General features: G+C 39.8%; 1 long non-coding RNA gene across 2 annotated transcripts; it reads left to right on the forward strand.

Annotated features, from left to right (window-relative positions):
- The first annotated feature begins 11,410 nt into the window (after positions 1-11,410).
- LOC134508556 (uncharacterized) lies at positions 11,411-24,325 on the forward strand. Of its 2 annotated transcripts, XR_010069084.1 has the most exons (4): positions 11,411-11,589; positions 17,673-17,764; positions 21,148-21,307; positions 24,269-24,325. It is a non-coding gene; the product is annotated as an uncharacterized LOC134508556 (long non-coding RNA). The 2 variants fall into 2 exon arrangements; XR_010069083.1 differs by lacking the exon at positions 24,269-24,325 and having other exon boundaries at positions 21,148-21,841.
- Positions 24,326-25,718: the final 1,393 nt, after the last annotated feature.

Below are 25,718 nucleotides of genomic sequence, written 5' to 3' on the forward strand. Positions count from 1 at the left end.
TTTGCGTTAACAAGGAAAGAATTGTCCTGTATTTTGCAGGTATGTGCAGTAATATGTCATACGTAACAGAGACATTTCTGGCTTTGAATGTGATAATGCATGCCTTGGCTCCTGGTACATGTTATATGTGTATGTTCATCCTGCATGCAAGTCTTGCAAGCATACCAGGAAGTATTTTGACTGTTAATAAAATTCACACTTCTAGGCAAGATTAATTCAGAATGTGGTTGATTTCTTGCAAGCAAATTTGTAAGGAAACCTTCATCTAAAGTAAAATCCTTGAAATTAAGGTGACAATTATCTGGGGCTCTGTTTCTCTAGTTTGCAATGTGCATAGATACTCATTTAAAAATGCAGTGACAGGACCTGGTCCTGTGCATTATTATATTGACACTCTGGTATGCATATGATTGGGAAGCCAAAGCATTTTGTTAACCAGCATCCCTGCACTCTGGGGGGATTTCTACCCTGTCTCGCTTTTAGCCTCAGTCTTCTGATTGTCCACGCTATATACACGTTAGCTCACTCCTAACACACAGTCTGCAGTTAACCATTCCCAGCACAACAAACCTGGGACATACACCACAAGGGACTTGTACAGGTGGCTGGCCCAGGGACCAGGGTTTATCCTGGCTTAGACAAGAGAGGCAGTTTAGACAGTACCCGTCATTCAGCCTAGAACATTATAATGTGTTTTGTTATTAGAATGCCATGAAGATTTCAAGGTGGTACTAAAATGAAAAGAAAGTTTCATATTAATGTGGGATTCAGAATAGAACTACAACCTAACAGAAAATGCAAGCTTTGAAAAAAATAACAGCACAGGAAAGTTCTTTTGCACATCGGAGCTAAGGACAAAACATCCATCAGGGCCAGTCTTCAGTAACAGTCATTGCTGGACTTGGAATTTTACAAGAAATGCCCTAGATGTAACTCACAATGATATAGTGAGGAATAAGTCTTTTAACTTCAGTTTTAATTATTGTGTTGTTACTCATTCAAATAATTTTGTTCCCTAAAATTTTGTTGCAATATTCCTGATCAAAAAGGAGTGAGTGTATTTTTAAAACCTGCAGAGCTGTCCAGAACTGGTAACAGGAATGAATAGCTTGCAAGTAATTATTTTATACTACGTTTGTTTATTGTTATAGTGATGTGATTCTACAATAATGATACCACTGAAATTACAAACTGAAAAGGGAAATTTAAAAATGGCCAAATTCTACAATGGGTATTTCTTTTCCATTTGAATTTCTCTTCCTTTAATTTCTCAATTCTACTGCCAGATTTCTGAAATCCTCTATCTGGAATTACTAACTCTCAAAATTTTGAATTCATACTGGTGCACTAAATGTGAAAGTTTTCCCATTTCCACATTTATGAAACTAGAATACTTCCAGAGAGCTTGTTTTACATCTTTCACTCATTGTATTCAGGTGGGTATAACATAGAAAACAAACTTAGATTTGATTTACCAGTTCAAACCAATAATAAATGCCCCAGCACCAATGCAGTCAACAAATGTGAGAAGAATTGATGAAGAAATTGCGGTTCACATCTGCATGCATTTCCAATCACTGTGTGCAGTTCTTTTGTCTGAAATGAAAAAAGAACAAGAACTATAATTGCATTCATTTCTGACGTCATTGTTTCTGTCCAGAGTATTACAATCAGTGTGCATTCCTCTCTGCTTATGATTTCTAGTTTAGGGGCTAGCTAAGGGCATGGTGGATTTGAAATTCTGATATGCTCTGACTGGATAAAAATTAGTAAATTACATGGCCCAATAAACTATATGGCCCCATAAATAACGCGCACATCTGGGTAAACTCTTGGGTGAAATTACTTGCTCACAATTTGTATTTTTCTTCTGGAGCATCTATACTCACCAAGAAGCTAAGTCCAGGACTGGAATACCAGGAGTATTCTAAACGAGGACTGGTCCAAAGCTCATAGAACCCACTGTTTATATTACTGATTTCAGTGGGATTTAAATCAGGGACTTAATTACTTGAGAAAGCTTGTGCAGCATAGCATTATGAATAATTGCATTTAATATTCTCGTGGCATTATCAATATATATGGTGATGTACAACAAGTAAACTGCTCTAAGTGATTCATAAATCTGTTAATTTATAAGTGATTAAGTTCAACAAATGCACAGTGGAAAAATAAAAAATCATTAGTGTCTAAGGAAAAACATTATTCTTTTGATCCTTGCCCTGTGCAGTATTTTATTTGTGGTATGTCTTGCTATGTAAGATAGAGAGTGAAAGAGCACAATTGCCTTATAGTGTGATGGACCTGTCATGTGGAGAAGTTTTTTTCTAGAAGTCAAGAAATCACTTGTCAATGTCAAGTCACCCATCCCCAGTGTGACATTCGCATTGTGAGTCGAAGCACAGCTCGGGGGACGACAAAGCAGTATTGCACACTCAGACCCCATAACTGAATGTGAACAAATGTAATACTCAAGTTTAGCTTTCATGATGAAATAAAAGATATCTCACCCATGAAAGGGGATTATTATCTCTGGTATAGAAGCGTGACCCCTCATTAAAATATCCATGGTCAAGTCCATCTCTTCCAGTGAGAGCTTCTTTTTATTCTGCAGCATTGTTTTAGTTGTCAAAGCCCACATTTTAGTTTGAATCAAACTGTGGGAATTAGCAGTGGACCCAGTCAAATTCTCATGGAACTTTTACCAGCTCTATTTTTTCCTGTAATACAGCACTTTACTGATTGCTAATGTTACTTTGCAGAAATTAGTATTTGTTAGGTTTTTGTTTATGGTGAAATCAGCCAAACTTTTGTTATATTGCAAACAATTTTATTCAAATCTGCTAACTAAAGAAGAAACACTCTTCTTAAAGCAGGGCAAAACACAGAATAAAAACAGGGTAAAAAAACCTACTTTTTTTCGTCTTATTATTTTATAAAAAATCAAAATGATGAGGACAGATTTTTATTTAAAATTGTAGATCTTGAATTCTTGAATAATTATTGTTTAATAATTATTCAGATCTTATGTCCCTTATTTGTTCTGAAGCTGAATATTTACACTTAACTGAGCAAAGTCGTCTGTACACTGGGAATTTATTAAAATGTATGAAAAAGTTAGCCATTAATGCATGGAGGTACTAAGCCCTTTACTATCGGTAGCATTTGGTTATCTTCATTACCCCAATTAGCTAATGTCAGCTCTGTAGTGATGATACGTCAATGCTGTGGATATTTCAATTGAACAAGGTGGCTGCTTCCTACAGACAGTCATGCTGGGCTCCTGCTCAGACAACCATTTGTCCTGTTTCAGAGACTTCTAGAAACACTAGAAATCAGGGAGCAATTCAAACGAGGTTAGGTAAATTTTTAAACTCCCTTCAAGCATCAGTGTGCAACAGACCCTGCTTGAAAAGAGAAAATTATCTGGGGCCAGAGACCTGTCAGTACATGTGCTTACACTTAACAGTCAGTTAGCTCCAGCAAAAAAAGGAGGTCCCATTGAAAGGGTGATGGTGACTGATTATTAAAAGAAGCACATGGAAAGGCGTAGGAGTCCTTTTTTAGGAATAGAAATCTGAAGGGATGACAGGAGACACATGGGAGAAGTTTGGGATGGAATTAATTCCCGTATTTGCTTTACAAACAAGCAGAAGCTCTGTTTCCATGGGTAAACACCCATCAGATGTTTCCAAGAGCTGGGAAGAATGCAAAGGCAGAAAATACTTCAAGAAGACCGTAAGATCTCTGGAGGAGCAAACAACTTACGCATATCTTCGTGTCCCTGTGCAGGATGCCAGCGTGGAAGGTGGTGCTGGGTGAGCTCAGGTGCTGCAAAAGGGAATAGACAACAGCATTTCTGCAATCTAAAAGCCACCTACTCACCAAAGAAGCAGTATAAATCATGGTATCTAATATCACATATAGAGTATCTAACGTCATATATCTTCCAAGCAAGGTACTCTTCCACATGATGAAGGATTTTAAGCTGATGAGTTGTTCAGTCTGCATAAGTAGATGCTTTATGTATGTATCATGTGTCAAAGGCTCAGTAACCAAAAAAACCCACGTGATTCTTGTAATGCTCCACAAAGCACCCTTTGGCAAAAGAACACATTAATTCAACAACCTCTGAGGTATTATTTGTAAAAATACATCATTTCCCATATTGGATATCACCCCCAGTTAGCTTCCCCCTGGCCAGTAATGTAAAAACACTTCACTTTTTTCTCCATTTGTAATTTTCTTTTGTATACATTCTTCCTCTACTTCAGCTGAAGGGAATTTAACATTTATGTTCCAAGTTCTTCCATGAAGCCTTACCCCTTGATTCATATACGTTCTGACAACATACTTCAAGTGCTTTATTTTAATAAGGACTGTTTTCATTACACTGTTTGGGATTTGGTGGGAGAAACACACTTGGAGAGTTGTCTACCTCTTAAAAATGTAGCTAAAGGCCTTTAAGGTCCTGTTTCTTGGACCATAAAACTTGTCTGTGATGATTGAAATGAGAATTCTGTTTGACCTTTTGTGACTTAATTTCACGCTTGATTTCCACTGCTGCCACTACTTTACCTCAAAGACCGTAGCTGTGTCCCTCCGAGGAGGGGGGTCTGCTCGGCCGTGCTGGATGGAGAGGTGAGTGTCTGTTCTGCATCCGACCTCTCCTTCTTCCTAAACCAATTACTCAATTTTGATGCAGAACTGACCTTTTAATCTCAAAATAAGTTGCACATTGGTTTTCAACCCCCTTCTACTGGAGTCCCTGTCTAATGTGGCCATATATAGTACCAGAACTGCGTCCTCTTCATTTATTCTTAAAATATCTTTCCCTCCGTTTTTTAATGATGGAACAATAGTAGTCTATAAATGTATATTTAGTACCATCTAAATTCTCTGATTGATCTACTGGATATTTCTGTAAATGTTGCTCCTGGTACTCTGGTTTCACTCATATAAACAGAGTGGTGACTCACGTCCTGGTCTATCCAACACATACATACCTGTAATCAGTACCATCTGCCACCAAATGCTCTAGTAAACCGTTGTCTTGCTGCTTGTCCTTTGTCTAATTCAGTTGTACTTAAAGCAATAACAATCAGTTAAAGCACAGACGCATGACAAGCTTGCAGATTATTAGTGCAATGCCAACGACTTTTCCAAATCTAGGGCAAGAAATTTAGTTTCTCCAGACCAGCAGAAGGAGAAAGCTTTCTAATTTTGAGCTGAGAGCTGTGATGCAGAGGGCAGTGCTGCAACTTCACCATGAGCAGCGTGGAAATCATTAGCAAGGGTCACCATAGGTCCAATGGCACTTCAATCTTCTGGACCTTCAGTTTTTGACATTCATGCAGGGAGATGGCCACAATTGATTCTTAGTGGTGGGGTATTCCATGTGCTCAGTCACTTCATCACACAGGCTGTCAAATAGCCTTCCACAGACAAAAAAAGCATAGGGTGCTGTTAATCAGGACTCAACTGCAATTTTCAAACAGCCTCTATAGGAAAATAGGCCTTTTCTGTGCACTCTCGTGCTTTGCTTTTGGATGACCAATGCCAGTTGGAATTAAACACTATTTTATCCATGAAAAGAAATCATAACTAAGCTAAAAAGTCTAAGAACATTAAATTTGTGAATGTTTTCTTACCACAGGTAGCACAAGTAGAGGTATATGTTAGAGGTATAGGTAAAGTGGACTGAAAGCCACTAGAAGAAGGTGGAAAAGTGATAAGACAATGGCATGTTGCCTACCTGTCAAAATACACGGCCGTTTGAAAATAAACATGTATACCTCATTTTTAGAACTTGTGGTACAGGTTCTGGAGATGAACCCCTCCAGGTTCTCCACCGGCATGACTTTGGTGATGCCATGCAAACAGATACTAGAAGGAGGTCTAACACGGGAGGCACAGCTACCTTATTGCAACTATCTTTTTAGTAGACACAATATCACCATGACAAATTGGTCTGTGAGAGCGTGCACACATACATCTGAGGCGCACATTAATGGACGAACTTCCACCCAGGAAGCCAAGTGGCATCCTAGTTGAAGCCCCTCAAAAATGCCTGATGAGGGTAATTTTGAACTCTACATTAGGTTAGTTTCTGTCTGGATGAGGGAAGTGTGAAGAAAGGGAAGGAGACCATGATTATAAATATGTCCCTTGCAAATTGGAAATTAGCATAAATGTTTCTACAGCTCAGCAGTTTCCTGTTAGCTCAGATGGTGAGAGCAGGCAAACTTGGGACCTCCCATGCGCTCCGCATCGTGGAAACCCATCTGACTTCTGCTTAGTCGAAATCTATGAGATTATCTTTTAAATCAGCTAAGCACAACGGATTCCTTGTGTATTAAGCAGTAAGACGATTACTTAAGTCAGCAGGGCAATTTCTGGTGACGCATCACTTCCAAAATGCCTGGAAGCTCATTGGTATGGTGACCATATTCACTTTGCAGACAGATTTAAAAAAAATTAAAAAAAAAAAAAGCGGGGGGGAGAAATACTATAGTTCAGGCTCAGCAGAGGAATAGCAGACGTGCACAGATGCTGGGTGACAGCTGTGCAGCGAGGAGCAGGACCAGCCCCAGGAAGAAGGTGGCAGCAACCATCCCTTCAGCAGCTTGGTCATTTGTCTGGAGCTGTCAGCTCGACCCAGAGCTCCTCAAGGCAGACTTCGCCCTGCTTGCCAGCAACGGTGATAATGATACTTCACACAGATGAAAATCCAATTACAGAAATAAAAATCACAGGCCTAACAAACCATGTTTAATCTTACATGGTATTATTACCTCCGTTTTCTCATCTCTCATTTACATGTACTCTAATTAGAATATAAGATCTTTCTGGGTGGGATCTACATTAAAATCCTGTCCCCAATGAGGCAACATTAGCATGGGATTCATATTGAACAAAACAAAATTAGAATGCTTATTAATTAAGTCACCAGTGTGTTTCACCTTGGCATGATGAATTATCTTGGACATTATCATTTCATTTAAAAATTGGCATATATACATAAATACTACCTACAGTATCCTTTAAACCTCAATTAACATGCTTGGGAAAAGGTACTGAGTAACAATGGATTTCATTTTTCTGTACAGAAATCTTAACAAGTCCACTTTTCTTTACAGGACTAGTGAAGCTGAGCATATCGTCTCTCACTGTCATACCAATTCTGTATTACTGTCCTGCTTAGACTACTGTTTTATTAAAAACGTAAAAATAATATACCTGTAATTATAGAATAAAGTGTATTATATTCTTTCTTAATATTTCTTTCCTTGGCATTGCACATTTATGAAACATTTTTAAGGATCCGACTTTTCATTTTATAAACAGCTAGCATATCCTAAACACCGAGTAGAAAATTTCACATGGGTGGATATCCACTTTTCCTGGTGTGTCAGACGTCGATCCCCTCAGAGCCCAGGTGTGCTCCGTGCAGCCTTGCTTATTGGAGAGAGACTTTTCTCTGCCCCCAGCAGCTCAGTCTGCCATTATTTGAATACTCCAGAGAATGTGCTGGTGAGCCTGGGTAACCATTACGATATCCCAGTATCCCCATCGTGTAATTTACTGATTCTTTGGAATAAGTTAACTTCCTGTTAACCAGTTATCTTGAAGCAATTATTAACTTAAGACAGGCTAATACAAAAGCCATATGAATATTTGCGTTGTGTGTTACTCAATAAAAATATGTTTATAATTATTTACAACATATAAAATAAACTATGTGGTCACAAAAGTTCAGCTTCAGCTGCTTACACCAAATTGCATCTGAAAGGTTCTTGCTAATGAATGCAACCTGAGACGAAAGCACGTGAAAACCCACTTCCCAGCGAAGGAGCCTGTTAAAAACACATCCCCAGCAAGGCAGATGGACAGAGGGAACATAGGCCCTAGAGAATCAGAAGAACAAAAGGAACAAAAGAGAATATCCCTATTGAAGCTGTGCTGGCTTCCGGAAGAATCCTTTTGCACGGATCAGGCAAGGAAATGCTCTCTAATATGTGCAGAGGCAGTGGAAAGTCCACCCAAACCCTGGGAGGGGTCACTTTGAGATGATTAAAATGAAAATGTAAAAAACCAGCTGCACCACCACCAAAACATTATGGCAAAGACCCAACCCTTATTGAAGAACCATTTCAAATGGGAATACACCAGTTAGCCTACACCAGTTAGCCTCCTGCCCATTTATGGGAAACAGAGACACATACCAAAAGAAAAGGGCCTTGGAGAATTTTTAGAAACAAGTCTCTGGCTTCAATCTAATTTTTTTGGCTCTTCAGCACAAAAGCATTACCTCTTCAGTTCCCTTAACAAACTTCAGAGAACAAAGAGGGGTCATTGACTAATGTGGTTACACGGTCACTTTCTGCAGTCTCTGCTGTATCTGAAGAAATGAGAAAAATCACAAAGTGGATCACATAGAACAACCTCATTCTCTACTTGGCATCGGTAACTGGAGAGTCTATTGCCTGGCTGGCATCTGATATTTCCTCGGTTATTTACGCTGTCTCTGCAATTCTCCCTACAGGGCAGGTCAGTGACAGGCTACAGGATCCTGATTCCAGAGGGAATTAGATGTCAAGACAGAGTTCGACTTTAATGTGTTCTAACACTTTCAAATAAAAAGAAGATGACCACAAAACCACAAGTGCTACAGCAAAGTAAAGTGCCTGTTTACAAGGTCAAAGCAAAGAGCATCTCAGTGAGTGGAACGGCATCTCAGCTTGAATTACTCTGGGAATGGACTAAAAATCCTGCTATGAGCATTCAGGACAGATATCAGGTGTCTTCCCAGCCGGATCTGTCTGAAGGTTACCTGACTGACCCTGTCTGCCGGAGTCCTCATTGAACTGGTCACAGAGAACAGCCCTGGAGGAATTTCCTGCAGCCCTTTTGCCTGAGTTTCCTATGGTTCTGCAATGGCCCCTCAAAAACAGCCAGCACAGGAACAACAGAAAGGCATCTGTTGACAAAACAACACTTTTGTTTACTCTTGATGTGGACTGGAAAAAGAAAACATAAAAAAAAAAAAATGCCTAGGAGTAGCATTTCTGAACTGCTACTTTATCCTTATGCTGTCAGACAGACCCCATCCTCACATGACCTGGCAAACCCTGATCATCTTGAGCATCACAGACCTTTTAGCAAGTTCTAACAATGGCATCTTCATGTAACTCCCATTTTGGAAAGACTATGAATATTTGGCAAGTTGTTAGGTCAGACCCTTGGAGCTGAAAAGAAATAATGTGAAGATCAGACAGCCACATTAATGCAGACAATGCAAGTAAGCCTGAGAAAATTTCCACTGCAGTCATGTATGATACTACAGTTAAGTCAGTACCACCTCTGGAAAATCTTCCCATTAATTAAATAACCCTACACCATTGCTGTCTCCAACAAGTGACTGATTCTGACAACTCTAAATCTTTGGTGTCAGACTGCTCATGCCCCTTGAATGCCTCTTGATGCTTGTGCAAGACACAGACGTTGGCAGCTTCAATACAATGACATGATCAAAAGAACATTAAGTGACAAGATAAGTAGTCCAAATAATAGCCCCTGGCAATCCTAGGTGTGTATGTGTCAGATGAAGCCCTTGAAATACAAGGTTTCTGCATATCCTCTAGCTCACGCATTACCACAGACAGTGGTGGATGCTCAGTGATTTTTCTGAGTTTTCAAGGTCACAGTGCCATCTACATATTTTAAGCTTTGAAATGAAAAACTGTTCAGCAGGAGGCACTTCACCAGCAGCCTTCCTCTCTCATGCAACCAACAAGGCACACGCGCAAAACCCTTGTGACTGAAGTCTGACCCCAATGACTTAGACACAGAGTACATGACATGTGGTTAGACTGAACAAGTATCTTTTGGAAAACATCCACGCTAAGCTTAACATCCCAAACGACGGAGAATCTTCCAAAAGCCATAGCAAGCTACTTCAGTGGTGAAAATCAGTTGTCACAAAAATCTCTCTCTGCAAAAAGACTAGATAAATATCCTTTTCATTTATTTTTTTCTCTCTTCCCCTTTTAACTATGGGATATTGTCGTGCACTTGAATGCTTACAAAAGGACTTAAAGACCCTAATTACAGGCCGCGGGCAAACTGCTTTCTAAACTTCTCTTTGATGAGATAAATGGGTGAATTCCTTAAATTTCTCAGTGTAAGGGGTTTTTTTCACAGACCTCAAATCATTCTCTTGATTATGCCCTTCTCTTGTCATTCCTTCTTTTGTAAATATCCCATTAAAAAAATAATATCCTTTTATTCTACTCATCTTGTACATGGTCTGCATATCCCGCTTACTTTAGGGTATCAGTTCCTTGCTTCTGCTTAGTTTAACTTCTTTGCGGGGTTGACAGTGGCTAGTTTCACAGACAAATCTGGATCAAAAAGCGCTGTTGTCTGCCCAGATTGAAGACATCAGACAAAGTTTGTATTACTTTACTTTTAGGTTGATTATAGCTAACAGCATAACGATGTAACCTTAGTTCTTAGCCTATTAGCACAGTTCTTAGTTGCCACAGGTTGCAAAATGTACCTGAGACACCGGGCAAATGCTTTGGCTACTAGTCTGCGTTTGCATAGCCAGTCCCCAAGGAGCAAACAAATTAATTAAAGCTTGCTTGGGTATACGTCTAAGTGAAAAGACAGCAAATCCTTAGTGGCAAATACTGTCTTACAAAATTTATTTTTTTTCCTCCCTCAGAAGCATCCCTCTTTCAGTGTACTTATCATATTTTTTGTTTATAAGTTAGCATATTAAAAAAGCTTGTGCATGAAAATTTTCTTGCATGAACAAGGCAAACAGTAGAAGGATGCCTGAATATCAAGTTGCCACAAAAAGAGGCCTGGTTTTGGACAAACCAGGAGAAAACCCCAGCCTTCTGTACCAGCTCTGGGAGCTATTGCTCTGCCAGTTGCTGTTACCTTCCTCAGGTTAAAAAGCATTCACGTGGGTGAAGAAATATGACCAAAAATTAAAGGATGTCGTTGTTTAAGAAGCATTTCTATTTACTCTGAGGGGAATTTTTGTACAATAAGACAGTGAAACACAACTTTATGGGTTATGTCATGTTCTATGAAGTCATCAGTGCCATTAAAGATATTGGAGGTGTACTAAAATAATACATGAAAACATATCTTGAAAAATTTTGGAGGCTGAATAAACTCCAGATGTTAGCTTTTCATACCATCTCAGACCAGTGTGTGCTGAAACATTTGGCAGATAGAAAGCAGAAGCTTGTTGCAGCTGGTGATATCCTTTGATGAGATCAAGCTTCAGAAACACAATGGTACCATTCAGTGTAGAAATTATGTCATTCACTGTTGGTGAGATATGGTGCTCCCTTTACAGTGATCTTTCTTTATTGCCTTTGCAGGAGTTTTTGGAGCCGTGCAAATTCATCCCCTCCTACAATGCAATCTCTCCGCTTCCTAAGACCCGTGTAAAAGAGATTTCAGCAGAGTCCTGTCCCACACCTCCAGCTTCCGCTGTCCCATCCTGCTGCCAGCACTGGCGAGGGATCTACCGCTGTTAATTCCTGTCACCAATTTCTTCATCTGCAGGTAAAAACTCCTTATTACGGCAAAATAAGACCCTATGTGTCTTGGCTTTTCTTCCTGTGTCATGGGTTTTGTATGCTTACTGTCAAGATATTGTCTTCCCAATAGCTGGTCTGGTAATGGGAGCCTAAATCTTTAGGTTAAAATTTCCTCTTTTGAGTTCCCTCTTAAGTTACCAGTATGTTGATCAAAGTAGCGTTTAATATTAATGTAAGACGTGAATGTCTTTTAAGCTGCTTTTAGTGTCTTCCTTCAAGAATGAAGCTGTATGAAGGAGTTAAGTTTTTCTCATATGAACACAGTTATTTGTGCTACGGTATTTGCACTCCAATATGACGTGGATTCATTGCTTACGTTAAGCCACTGTCACTAGAATGTCATTTAAATACATAAATAGGGACCAATCAGCATCATGACAGGCTGACTAACACATATGACAACAAGGCCAGACATTACCTTAAGGTAAGAGGGCACACAGGTAATTTAATTATTTCAAGCAGGCTGGGTCTGACAACCGCTCTTCTGGGCATTGAGGGAATTGGGTGAGGAACCTTCTGAATCTTTATTTCTCAGAAAATCCACAGTCCATGGGTGAAGCACCAGAAGAGATGAAAAGGGCAAATGTAACTCGTTAAAAGGGAAGAGAGGGTCAGGAAAAGAGAGGATGATCATCTGGGCTGTAATTTCTAGAAATATAGGAGAATAAATAGTCATACTACTTGTACCACCTTGATGCCAGAAAAAAAACCCACTAATAAACAGGTAATAGATTTGTCTAGAAGAAACTAAGACAAATCAAATAAACTAGCTTTTGTCATGATTCCGTGAACCTTGTTACTCTTAAAAAAAGCATATCTATGTCAGGACTTAATTATAGCATTTGTCACCACTTCATACAACATTCTTATAAGCAAACTCTAGAAGAAAATACTATGATCTGCCTGAAAATTGTCAGAGACATTGATCCTGGAGAGTATTTATTGATTCTTTCTGTTAACCTGAAAGAATTTCTCAAGTAAGATTTTACATGTGTTTTTCAATATTTTATTAATTTGATTGTAATTATTTTCATTTGGTTGCAAGTATTTTCCTTAACAAAATGGATGAAAGAATAAAGTCTGCATATTAAATTTGCACACAATAATCCTCAAATAGCTGTTGGTGAAAAGGAGTAGACTGAAAATGATCTTGATACTTTGAAAGAAAAAAATGGCACTGAGAGGCATATTTTCCTTTGGCAGGAATGATCAGCTGCACAAATACAGGTACAGATCTTATGGTCAGAGAGAAAAGAGTCTGGGAGTGGGTGGTGGCTTACAAGCTTAACACGCTATTACAAAAAAGAGTTAACACTATCCTGGGACACCTAAAAAATACTTGCATCCTGAAAAACAAGTGAAATAGTCCTGCTGCTGTATTGGTATGGTCTCTGTTGGAATTTTGCACCCAGTTTTTTGCACGGAACTTCATGAAGTGGCTTAACTGAAGAGAAATGAGGAGAGAAAAGAGAACCATCAAAGTTCTAGAAAACGTAACTTGCAAGGAATGACTGAAATTCTGAAAAATTTCTTTGAGATATTTCTTTGACATAATATCTTGGGAAATGGCAGACTCAGGAAGGTATGGAGATGAAACACCATGAATTTTCTTTTGAGCTCATCACTGAAGAAGTGAAAGGTCAAGATCACAGTCTCCACATGGTGCTACACCCAAAGGAAAAGTTATATATTTTTTATTGTGGGTATGCACTGGATGCTTGCCTTTTAGTTAATAACCAGTAGCTTTTCAGAGTTTTTCATGTCATTACATGCCTACCACTCTGACTTGTAATTATTATATAGATCATTATTTCACATTACAATTTTTTTAATAATAGAAATATTGATATTTATTAATCAATGGACGTGAATATATTCTCACAATTCCATTTCATGGCATCTATTAGGAAAAATATATATGGAATATATATATACACACACCTATAATTATACTTTTCCTTTTTTTTTTCAGTTCTTCTTCTTAAAATTATTCTGTGGAACGTGCACTCTTTCTTCCTTGGCAGATTCTCCCCTTCGGTACACCATGCTCAGAGCAACTTGTTAAGCCAAAACCGAAGCAGAGGTAGTCAAGCAGCACAATATCAGATAATTAACCATTTAGAAGACCTGTCCCAGGAAAGATTACGTGTTTTGAACAACCACCCCCACATGCTTCTGCAATCTTTTATTTCATGGAGCAACACTTTGGTTTCATTTTCATGTTTCCAGCCTCTGTGATTCAGTAGGTAGATTCCGGTGCCTACACATAGGCATCTAACACCTAAAGGTATTCAAAAGTACCTGTACAAATATCTCTGCTGCCCTCCAGCTATGCTCCAAAGAGGGAGCATAGGTCTCCCATAGATCCTCTTATATATTTGACAACCTCAAACAAAATCCTCTGACACTCAGATGTGTCTAAAACGGTATTGGGGAGATAGGATTAGGCACCTGAATCACTCCCAGTGTCTCAGACTCCAAGTGCCTGCGGCACATTTTTAGTGAAAGAATGGTTTTATTCAAGTCTCATAGTTTTATGTACATCTCATAATAAAAACAAATCCATGATCATTTAATGAAGTCTCAATTATACACATTATTAGTTGTAATAAAGGTATCATAACAGCACAGAGCAAAAGCACACCTTTCATGAAAGCCACTGTCATGCAAGAGGGACATTTTACCAGCTGTTCATATTCCTCCAGTCTGCACCGTTTGGGTGGCACTGGACAAGGTTGGGTAGATACATGAGCCAGCACTGGAGAACTAGCACAGATGCAGAAAACTGTGTACTGCCCTTCCCCAGTTTATGCTCTTCTTCTCCCACGCTACAGTATTTGCTGCTCCTGGTGTTGAGCCAGCACACTTACGGCTGGTGCAAACACCTCTGCAGCACAGACCACCCAGCCGCTTGAGCATCTAGAAAGGCTCTGAACTGCAGCATCTCAATGTCTGCAAATCTCTGCCTTGCTCACATGCATGTTGTGCTTTTAATTTGAAGCCAGTATATACAGGCTCCTCCTCTCTTAGTGTTACATGTTTGGTACATCCATCGCATTTACTTACAGTCTTGTTGATACCCGCTGCTACTGGAGCTCAACACATTTTTTTGTGCTCCTACTTATTAAGTGGTTGCATCCTCTGACACAGGCTATAAACAGCACCATGAGGAGGAGAGGTGCCGCAGGGCACCCTTTCCCCAACATGGGCAAGGAATGGGTGTTCATCATAGCTGAACATCTCACTCCTCAACCCTTTGCTTTTCTACAGCAGTGCAGCAGTGTCAGAAGCATGACAATAACATGCTGAGCTACATCTGCCATGGAACACATCCACCTCAGAAGAGGGCTGAAGTGCAAAGGTCCCTCAGAGCTTGCAGTGGGAATAGTGCAACCATACCACATCCCTTTCCTGGACCTCACTGAAGAGAAAACGAAACGCCATCAGTCACTGCAGAAAAGGAAATAACCATTCTAGGTTATCTTCTCCCTGGTTCTGTTCAATGCAAAGACAACGCTCTATGGCACAGAGGATAGTACCATAAATAACTTTTCAGCCAAAGTCACCAAGAATGATCTATGATATAAGGATTTTAAAAAGGACATGCATGTACGTAAGTCATGTCCAGGTGGGGACACTAAAGAAAGTGACCATTCAAGGTGATATTATCCAAGGGTCTGCAAGGAAGACACCTTTGAAGCAATTCCCATCTTCCTCCTATGACACATAAGTGTTCTCCCTCCTCTGTTCCTTGTGGCTGCCATGATCCTGGAGTAAAAGGGCTTCAATTCATTGACTTTTCCTTTCTCTTGTAGGTTACATAGATGTCCAAACACTTATTTAACACCTATAATTTATGTTAAAGCTATGAGGACAGGCAGACATTGTTGGGGCTGTTCAGCCTAGAGAAGAGAAGGCTCTGAGGAGACCTTATAGCAGCCTTCCAGTACCTAAAGGGGGCCTACAGGAAGGATGAGGAAGGACTGTTTTTCAGGGAGTGTTATGATAGGACACAGGGTAATGGCCTCAAACTGAAGGAGGGTAGATTTAGATTGGGTATCAGGAAGAAATTCTTTACTGTGAGGGTGGTGAGGCACTGGAACAGGCTGCCCAGAGAAGCTGTGGATGCCCCGTCCCTGGAGGTGTTCAAGGCCAGGCTGGATGGGGCTTTGAACAACCTGATCTAGGGGGAGGTGTCCCTGCCCAGGGCAGGGGGGTTGGAACTAGGTGATATTTAAGGTCTCTTCCAACCCGAACCATTCTGTGATTCTGTGATTCCTTAATGTTATAAGGTTGGTAAGCCCTCACAAGCATATACACAAAGCTAAGACCCTGAGGCTCAGTGTTATGTTCTCAAGAACATACAAGGAGCCTCTAGTTCTTTGCAGGATGGATTGTAAATATCTGCTCCTCTGTTCTTAGTCTTTCCAGTTGACAACCACTGAATTAATTTCCATGGTTCATTATCCTGATTGAATAATAGCTGTTGATTTTAAGAGTGCAGAAGTTCTTCCACAATATCCTCTAAAATTGCAGGTCAGGTTACTCTGCTATTCAGGCTCTGCACATCTGATCCCCAAGAGAGATCAGCAAAGAAACCTTTCACCCTCATACCACACATCATTCTTCCAGGTCCCTCAGCAAATAATGCGATTTGATTTATAGCAATGAAGCATATCAGGAGGGGAATCAGAGGTAAGAATTGTCAACAGTAGATATTGCCACAACCAGAAGCCACTAATTGCATAGCGGTAAATCTACTTTCAGAAGTTCGCCATAGCTCTCAGTAACTCCACGGGTTGCTGAGTAGCAATGGTAGTTGTACATAGCAACTACTTTTCCTGTTTAAATAAACCACAAGTGCCCAGAGACTGTACCAATAAATCACAGACGAGAATTGGGACTTCATTCAAGGTGCTATTTCACATTCACAGCCAGCTTTTACTTGGCCTTTCGTTTTATTTTTTTGCTAATATTTATTTCTCCTTACTTTCAATTTGGTCAATTTCTTTATTTGGTTTCCCACACAGGCATCTTTCATACCTCTGCCAAAAAGCCTAGCAAAAATGTCCTTTTACCACTTACAGCACTGAGCGTGGTCCACAGTTGTGTGTGTATTTGCTAGCTACCTTGAGCAAAAAGGGAATTTACGGATTTGATTTTGACTTTGTTTTTCAGTGGCACATTTTCCACTAATGCACTCACTACTTTGTCAATATTTTTAGTACCTTATTATATTTTTTTACCCATTTAATGAGTATACCAATGAACAAGACTTGGATTTGCTCATGTTTGGCAGAGCCCTTCTTTTAGTAAAAAAAACCTCCATGCCTTGCTATTGATCTGTGTCTTTTTTTTATCATAGTTTCTACGCATTTTCTCTGGTATGAAATCAGTGTCCATCTTTCCTAAGCATAGAGACTATCTGTGATAATAAGCACAGGCTCTGTGTATCTTTGTTTTCCACTGAAAATTTTCTTGTGTCTGAACCCATAGCCCCCAGTTTTAATAAAAAACTCTGAATTCTTCAGTTGGCAGTTTTACGTTTACCTGTTGGATTATATAATAAAAATGCGCTAATAGGCATATTGGTGGTTAAAAAAAAAGGCAAAAAAGAAAGAGAGAGAAAGGAGGAGTGAAACAAAGGAATGCTTTGTCCTAATACCACAGATAATTCTGTTGCTTTTATCAGATTGATAATAATAAAATAAATGAGAGGAGAATCAGAGACAATACCTTCCAACACGTGCAAATAGTGAGCAATAATATACATAGAATCATAGAATCACAGAATTGCCTAGCTTGGAAGGGACCTTTCAGATCATCTAGTCCAACCATCAACCTAACTCTGACAAAAAACATCACTACACTATATCTCCAAGTGCTATGTCTACCCGTCTTTTAAATACCTCCAGGGATGGTGCCTCAACGTAACAACATTTGTTTTCTTTTTTACTCTATATGTGAAAACCATCTGCATAATTGGCGTTCTTCGATGCTGTTCTGGGGAATTCACACCTGGTCCTTCTCCCTGGTTCTCCAAAGCAGAGAAAACATGTTCCACCTCCTGCTGTTCTGCGGCAAAAAGTGCATTGCAGGCAGTGAGCTGCCAATATTACTTGCTGCTGTCGATTGAAAAGGTGGGTGTAAAGCCCGTGGAGCTTATGTTTAGAAGAACACATATGAACCATGAACCCAAGCAGTTTGCTTATTCATTTGTTCAAAGAGATGGTGGGGTAACAGCTTGTAAAGGAATGAGCCTCTGCCTAAAGAGACATAAGTCTAAAGTGAGGCCTCAGAGTGCAAATGGTCTCCACCTGCAGAGTCCCCCAGAGGTGACTTGCTCTGCAATAGCATCCTTACAAATAATCAACCTCAATCCTGCTCATCTTCTCCCTCTGGACACATCTGGCCCCAGCTCTAGGAAGATGAAAACCTCCTGGGCAGTTGAGTCCTCAGCATGACAGAAGTCCAACACATAAATATCCTTCTCAAGCTGCTGTTCTGCCTTTCCCTGAAGCTGGGAAATGCTGTATGCTCTCAGAAGGAGAGAAGGGGGTACTGCACCTTCGAGTTAAGTAGCAAAAAGAAGATGGTATCATGGGAAATAAACAATGCAACCGTCTTTTCATCTCAGCAGTGCAGGCAAAGTGCGGGAAAGCTGCCCCCAGCCCCAGGGGAATGGGAACTCGAACCCTCACTGCTGGCAGGGATTGACAAGATGAAAGGGAAACGGAGCAGCAGCTGAAACAACAGGAGCAATGGAAGTGGTAGAGAAGGGAGCGGAACTAAGAACGAAGAACAGCCGCTGCTGAAGCAGACAGAAACAATTTGAGCTTTATTTCCTGAACTTTGGGATTTGAATTCTCCTCTCAGTAAACAGCATTTTTGGGAACAGGAATGAGCAATGTTGCGTGAAACTGTTTCAACATGATGTACATCAGAAAATAAAAGTTATGATATACCATCCTGCATACAGCTCTTTCTTAGTCATAAGTGTTGTATCCCTCCGGATTTTTGTTCGCAATGTTCACTGTAAAATAAATTGGGGCACACAGCACACAGACAGCACACACGATATCTTTATCTTTTTGGACTCATACTTTTGACAACATTTTGTTGCTGAAGCTGTCAGGCTGTAACTGACCTTTTGAAAGTAAAATGTCAGCTTCCTCGTACCAAGTTAGTTTAACCCATCATTGGTGTCCAAGCAAAGAGCTTGTGAAAGCTCCACACTAGAAAGTTGTTCATGATATTTTATTGGTTTGCTGTTTTCAGAAAACTGAAGGGACAGCTGCTATGAATTGCAAGCAGATCCAAAGCACAGCACTGTCGTCCTCTGCAGAGCATTTTCTGATAATATTTTGAAGGGAGATGATGGGAAATTCTCATGGAAGAATAAATATTAACTAACCTCGTTGGTTTCTGTCTCCATCCCCCTAAAATCTTCTTTTGTAGCACAAAATATTTATTTCCTGTTGTCATGATTGCAGTTTCTTCTAGTTGGGAAATTTTGTTACTAGCATTGAGTTCCCACCTGAAGTAGTGCCAACAGACCATTCCCTTTGCAGTTCCTTGAAGTGTGTTCATTTTGTGCTACATTCCAGTCTTCAAATTCAGACTTCTGGCACTTTCTCTTGGTGGTCTCTTGACATTTCTCTATATTTTTCCAAACTGTTATGGTGAAATTTTTCAAATTATACTGGTTTTCCAACAGAAAGCTGAAGCTTTGACTTAAGAGTATTAATCCTACAGACAACCAACATCCTAAAACAGTGAGTGACTGACTGATTGATTGATTGATTGATTGATTGTCATAAAATGGCATCTCCCCAGAAAATACTTTAGCTGGAAGCTGAGATATTTCTCTTGGGATTAGTGGCTCTGAGGTGAGGAAGATGCAAAGACAAACATTACCTTTCCTGTCCACTCACAATGAATACATAGGAATTAGACTAGACTACCAACAAGTCATTGGATTTAAAATAAATTTTATCTTCATTTTGTTTACCGTCTCAGCTTTTAGAGGTCCTATTTTGGATATATTTTGGTCACATTTCCTACCTTTGCTCAACAACTGTGGAGACTTAGAAAGAAAGATTCATGTACCAGAGGAAAGGATAAGTTGGCATCTATGCATCTGCTTTCAGTTTCAGGTCTTTCTCCCTCCACCACCCATTTTGTGATTATTAGGGTTTTGTCAAATCTTCTTGGGATGTTCATGTCTGGTGAACTCCTATAATCCATTTTTTCTCAGTTGCAGTCATATAAAGATTACAAGCTTTTCAGGTGAGCTTAACTTTTGGAAATCTATACCTCCTGGATGTGGCTACTCCTCTGAATAGGGGTGGATTTAAAGACCAGCCTTCAGGCTTTCCTGAAATAGGACATGGTATAAGTAAACACCATAACTTAATTGAGCTCACAAGACCACATTGATTTATGCCTCGTAAATATTTGTCCTCGTACCAATTCCCTGACATTACAAGCCTCATGCTTTTTCTCCAGTCTTAATGAGCGACCAGCAGCCTGAACAGCGATAACAAGCGATGACTAGATGAGTGGTCATGGCAGGTAGAGTTACTAGCCAGATGCCCGTATGCTCCTGTGGCATATCAGCCAGTGTATTAGCCAAAACCTTGATCTTACACCTCTTAACCAACACTTTCCACTTGTTGAGGCACATCTTCCAGGATCAGCTGCGGCTGCTTTGCCGCATGTAGACTCTCTGGTTTGGAACATCCTGTCCAAATCTGGAATACCTCTGCTGTGGGTGCCATAAGGATAATATCCTTTCTCCCATGTGAGTTTCATTAGGTGACCCAACTGACACAGATATGAATGTGACTTTTCTCTAATAATAAATTATAGAAACTTTCATCAGTTCCAGCCCCTTAAATTGCTGAACTGACTGCTTTTAATTTCTACTTCAAAGACAGTTTTTCATTTTGAAGGTTTCTTCCAGAAAAACTGGTGGGATTACAACATAAACAAATTGTATGTTAGAAATCCATTTGCAGAGGAAATAATATGCTGTAAATCTTGAAAGAATTGATAAGAATCCAAAGCAGTCCCCAGTCCGGTTATAAATTCACCATCTCACAAAGGCAAAATAGCTCACTCCACAGCTTGCTCACAAACTACTCATTCTTGGAAAAATCTAAAGTAATGGCAGCTGCTAAAATAATTACGATCATACAGACATAATTACACTGCGCATCTGCAACTAGTCTACCACCATCAGACTACATAGCTAAGTACCCAGAAAACAGCTGGATTAAGCCTGCTCTCAACTCATTTTAGGATGTGAAACTGACAGCAATATGCCTTCAGCTTGATAAATTTTCCTGGGCATTTGGATGTGGTCACAGAGGTAGCAGGAAGAACAAGAAGGATTTAATACCTTCAGCCTAGTATGGTAGTCGTTATCCCTTAAACAACACAAAATAAAGAAAATGATACCTTTTATTAGATTAAAGTTTCAAAGCAAAATATGATTAAATCTCACCTTTCTTTTTTTCAGGGTTGCACTCATTATACTGGGTTCAGACTGCGGAGTACTCAGCTATCATGTCTGACATGATTTAGAGCTACAGCATGAAATACAATTTCCTTCATTCTGGCTCATTTTCTGCCTTATCTTCAGTGGAATTTGGACTACAGTGGCTTCCCAAACAGACAAGGTGCTGTGCAAACACTTCTTTCCTGAAAGAGCTTATATTCAGAAAGGCAGAAGACAGCGTGTAAGAAAGCAGCCTGCTGGACAAATTCCCCAAAATCATGAAGGCTGTGTCACCCATTAATACACTGTTTTGTATTATTCATGAGTCTTTTTAATGTTTTCACTGGTCAAAGTTGTTCTTCTCCCTTACTCTTTGTGCACACCACTCTCCAGGACCCCCAACTATGCAGTTGCTCATCATCATTATGCAGGGTTTTTTGCACACAAACATGCTTACATCAAAATAGCAGTTCATGGGACATGGTCTTTCCTGAGATCAGGAAGCAAAAGGGACAAACCATCCAACTTTAAAATATATTGTTCATTTAATGATTGCTCAAAACACCAGAGCTTGGAAATGTCCAACATATTGTAAGTGTCACAGGCCTAAATAAGGTGGAACTGATCAGAAATAAAATCTTGCAAAACATACAGAAAGACGTTGGTAAGCAATGGGGGATTTCCCATTACTCTGTCCATCAAGAAGAGCAACTGGCTCAGGGACCCACAGAAGTCAGAAGTGTATTTTCAGCTATGGTCACAAGGGTGACAAGACAGCAAATACCAGAAATGGAAGGCTGTCTTCTCAGAGGATACATGGAAAAAGAAGGTGATAGTATCAATCACATATTCCATATAGACCAAAATATACCTGTAATCCTAAGGTCAGATACTCAACGCTCTGAAGTCCTGAAAATGTATTGCTCAAGACCTTAGTATTACCTGAAAAAGAAAAAACAGAATATTTGGGTTTTTGCTAAGATGTCAGTTACCTACAGCTTCTCTTGCTTCCTTCAGAAAAGACCTGGATACCTGGAGGAATGTAAAGAAACACTTTACATAGTTGAGTCTTAAGAAGGAAATCTACACCTCATGTCTTACAAAGAAAGCATTCCATCTACTATCATTATATTGACTTATGTCTGCAAAATCACAATATTATTTATATTCAAATGATTAGACTAAGGTGTCAGATTGATAAGATGAAGAGCATTTGCCCTTTTTGCATAACTCAGTAATAAAATATCATTTTATAAACAACTCTTCTTCTTTTGCCTCTCTTCTTGAGGGGGTCAGATATTTTCTGCATCACCAAGCTGTCTCTGGCACTAGAATTTCACACTTACAAGAAGTAACTGGAAGGCTGTGACTCTTCCACATTTGTGCAAATTTTAATTTAGAGCACAAGAAATTCTAGTTTTTTCTCACTGCAGTCTCAGTGTAAACCTATTTAACAGAAAAATTCAGAAGGCTAACTAAGCATCTGAAGGTATTGCTACCTACTCCTGTGGTTATTTTTCTGATCACATCAACCAAGAATATTTAGCTTTCTAGGCATGATCGCCACGTTTGCAAAAACCAGGTTCTCTCTCTCTGAGTAGTATTAAATATAAAGCTTCCTGATTTGAAAATACATTTTATCATAGCTGGAGGCAGGTACCCTCTGTGGAGTGATCCTGTTAAAGCTTTCCTAGTGCAAAATACATGTGGGAGATTAATAACTCCTTTCCCATGTACCTCTCCTTTTCTCAAACTCAGTTTCTTTTGTCAAGACTTTTCCCCAAGCAATTAATTATCTGCTTAGTCTCCTTAATAATCTGTTTCTCTGGTAAATAAAATATGCTGATAGTGTCTTCCAAACATGAGGTACCTCAGGAATATGAAAAACTATGAACTATAGAAAGTTCTCATCCACTGTAAGAAAGGAATAAGGAACAGCTACTGGAAAACTCCATAACTGTGACCTTGGATGAAGTTAAGACCCTAAAGACATTAATAAGAGTCAGATAAATAAATGCAATTAGGCAACTGAGCTGATGAGTTGTCATATAATATTTCTTACGGAAAAGAGTATTATCTACAGCAGAAGAAGTATTATGAGGACAGCATGGGTGATGGACTGTACAACCTCAAATTCAAAGCAGAGTTTAGGTTGTTTTGCAGATGGGCCAAAGAACCTGAACAGGCCTCAGAAATTGATGACAGAGCATTAGATAAAATAAGAAAGATAATCAATGGACGAACAAAGCCCAAAATGGTGCATTATTTTAAAAACAGAAGCAGTACCTACAAAAGGAAAGGGCAGAACTTGCATGGCTGCAATCTGTGTCACCAGATGAAACACAATTCCACTGGATTTGAACCAACCCTGGCTTGTATTCCCAAAGGACTTATGATCTGGGTTAGACGAACTCCATGCAGGCAAAGGGATGTAACCATGAGATACAACCATTTTGTTGAGCTCCATGGCTTTGAACCTACAACCATGCAGGTTTTGCAACCTGGAGAGCAAAGAGGCTAAGCACTCAGCAAAGCCTTTCCTTTTCACTGCATTGTTACCAGCTAGCTTGAGTCCGGAAACAAAATTTCATTTATCCTTTTACCCTTTGAGGTCACGTTATAAAGAAATACAGCAAAAATATAAGGCCGCTGCGGTCTTCAAAGGGACCGCTTGAAGGGCAAGAGATACTATCAACACAGATGATAGCTTATAGGTAGGAACACGTTGTCTAGACAGCCAGGTGCAGACAGTCGAGCATCCACTCCACCTGCGGTTCTAGCTGTCCGACTGGAGAGCAAGTCTGGTCTGGAAGCACTGCAGCTCACAGCCAGCTGGCGTGGCGTGCTGCAGATCAAACACCTCACCTATCCACGGATAGACTCATCGAAATATTCTGAAACCTGGGTGTCTTGTGCCCGTGTATGGAAATGAGGAGGTGGGCTGCAGGTGTTTGTGTGTCTACCTAGGCATGGCACAGAAAGGAAGGTTTCATTTCTGGGAGTGAAGCTAACGATCCTGCATATGTTATTTTTGCCAGCTTGTAAGAAGCATTGCTTGACTTGCTATCTTTCTGGGTTTTTTAGCAATATCAACCCTTACAACAGAAAACCCAATCTTAATTTTACAAATGTTTTATTGCAGGCTATAAATGTTTCTTGAAAGGTCCTAACTCCAGCTTTCCTGCACCTGCTAAAGAATCTCAAGGTAAACTGTCTTGCAGTCTCCTTTCAAACTTAATTTCTCTGTCCCTGACCTCAGAATCCTCCAGTCTGACAAAGATCCCAGCAATCCATCCACTAGGGATTCGGGCTGGGATTTGTTTAGCCCAATTTTTGCTATTTACAAGCTCAGCTTCTAGTCTAAACTACTTATCTTGACTCAATAGTCAGTAGTCACCAGAGGGACAAATGGTTAATATATTCCATTTTAAGATATGTAAGTACAAACATTCCCTGAACGAACATGATGTTCTCCACCAATAACAGCGAGACCCCAAGAAGTTTAGCTTACATAAGATACTTACCTTTTGGACAACTGAAGCTCTTTGAGATCAATCCCACCAAAGCCATTGAATGATGAGCCTAGCATGTTCATATAATGAAACTCTCCTTCCATGACGAAAACTGACAGGACAAAATACTTCATCTCGCCTCTATGCCCATGTGTTTCCCTACAAGTGTTGGTAATACAGTCCTTGGATTCTGATCTAATGTGAACACAAGCTCAGCACCCTGTGTGTTTTGTGCCCACAAAGCACACAATCTCTGCCCCAAAAGAGATGCCTAAAGGGAAAATGCAAGGAAACAATGACAAAATGATTGGCATGAGAAAAGTCAGTCACAGAACATGAGAACGTAATTATTGTTTAGATTTTGGCATGTAGCATTGAAAAGAAGGTGATGATCTTCTGGCAAGGGGAGCACCATGTAAGCCTGAGATGTTGGTGGCAGAAAGTAGGATATTCTGAGAACCGTAGAAATGGTTAATACAAATTGCTGTGATTTGGACCACGCAATCAAACATGAGCGGGAAACAGCAGGACAAATAACCTACCAGAGATGCTGCTTCTGACTTCCATGGAGCTCTTCCTGACTTAGAGTCAGGCCTTAATTGTCTCTTCTTTTGTCTGAAAACACATGCGATGTAGAGATGTATCTTATTACGGCCACACATTCAGCCATTGACTGCTGCTTATTTTTACAACAAGGGAAACATCCGTCCATTTACTAAGGTGAATGTGAATATCTTGTTTTGTTTACTGCTCAAAAAAAAGGGAGAAAAAGAAAGAAATGTCTTCCCCCCTGCCATCCAAGAAGAGAAAGGAGAATAAATAAACCTCCATATCCACTTTCAGGTTCATGCTGATACCAGTACGTAACAAGCTTCTTCAGGAACTGTGAATGCTATTCAGCATCTGCTCTGTTGTGTTTGTGTGTGGCAGTAAGTTCATCGGAGCAGCGTGACAAACGCAATAGTCTGAACTTCCTCCAAAGACAGCAAGAGGAGCGCTTGGTGCCTCCTGTTTGAACTAACAAATAATTTAACAATAACACACATGGAAAACTTGCTCATTTGACTTCTTCCATGAAAT

Source organism: Chroicocephalus ridibundus, chromosome Z (genome assembly GCF_963924245.1).
Source record: "Chroicocephalus ridibundus chromosome Z, bChrRid1.1, whole genome shotgun sequence".
NCBI lineage: Eukaryota > Metazoa > Chordata > Aves > Charadriiformes > Laridae > Chroicocephalus > Chroicocephalus ridibundus.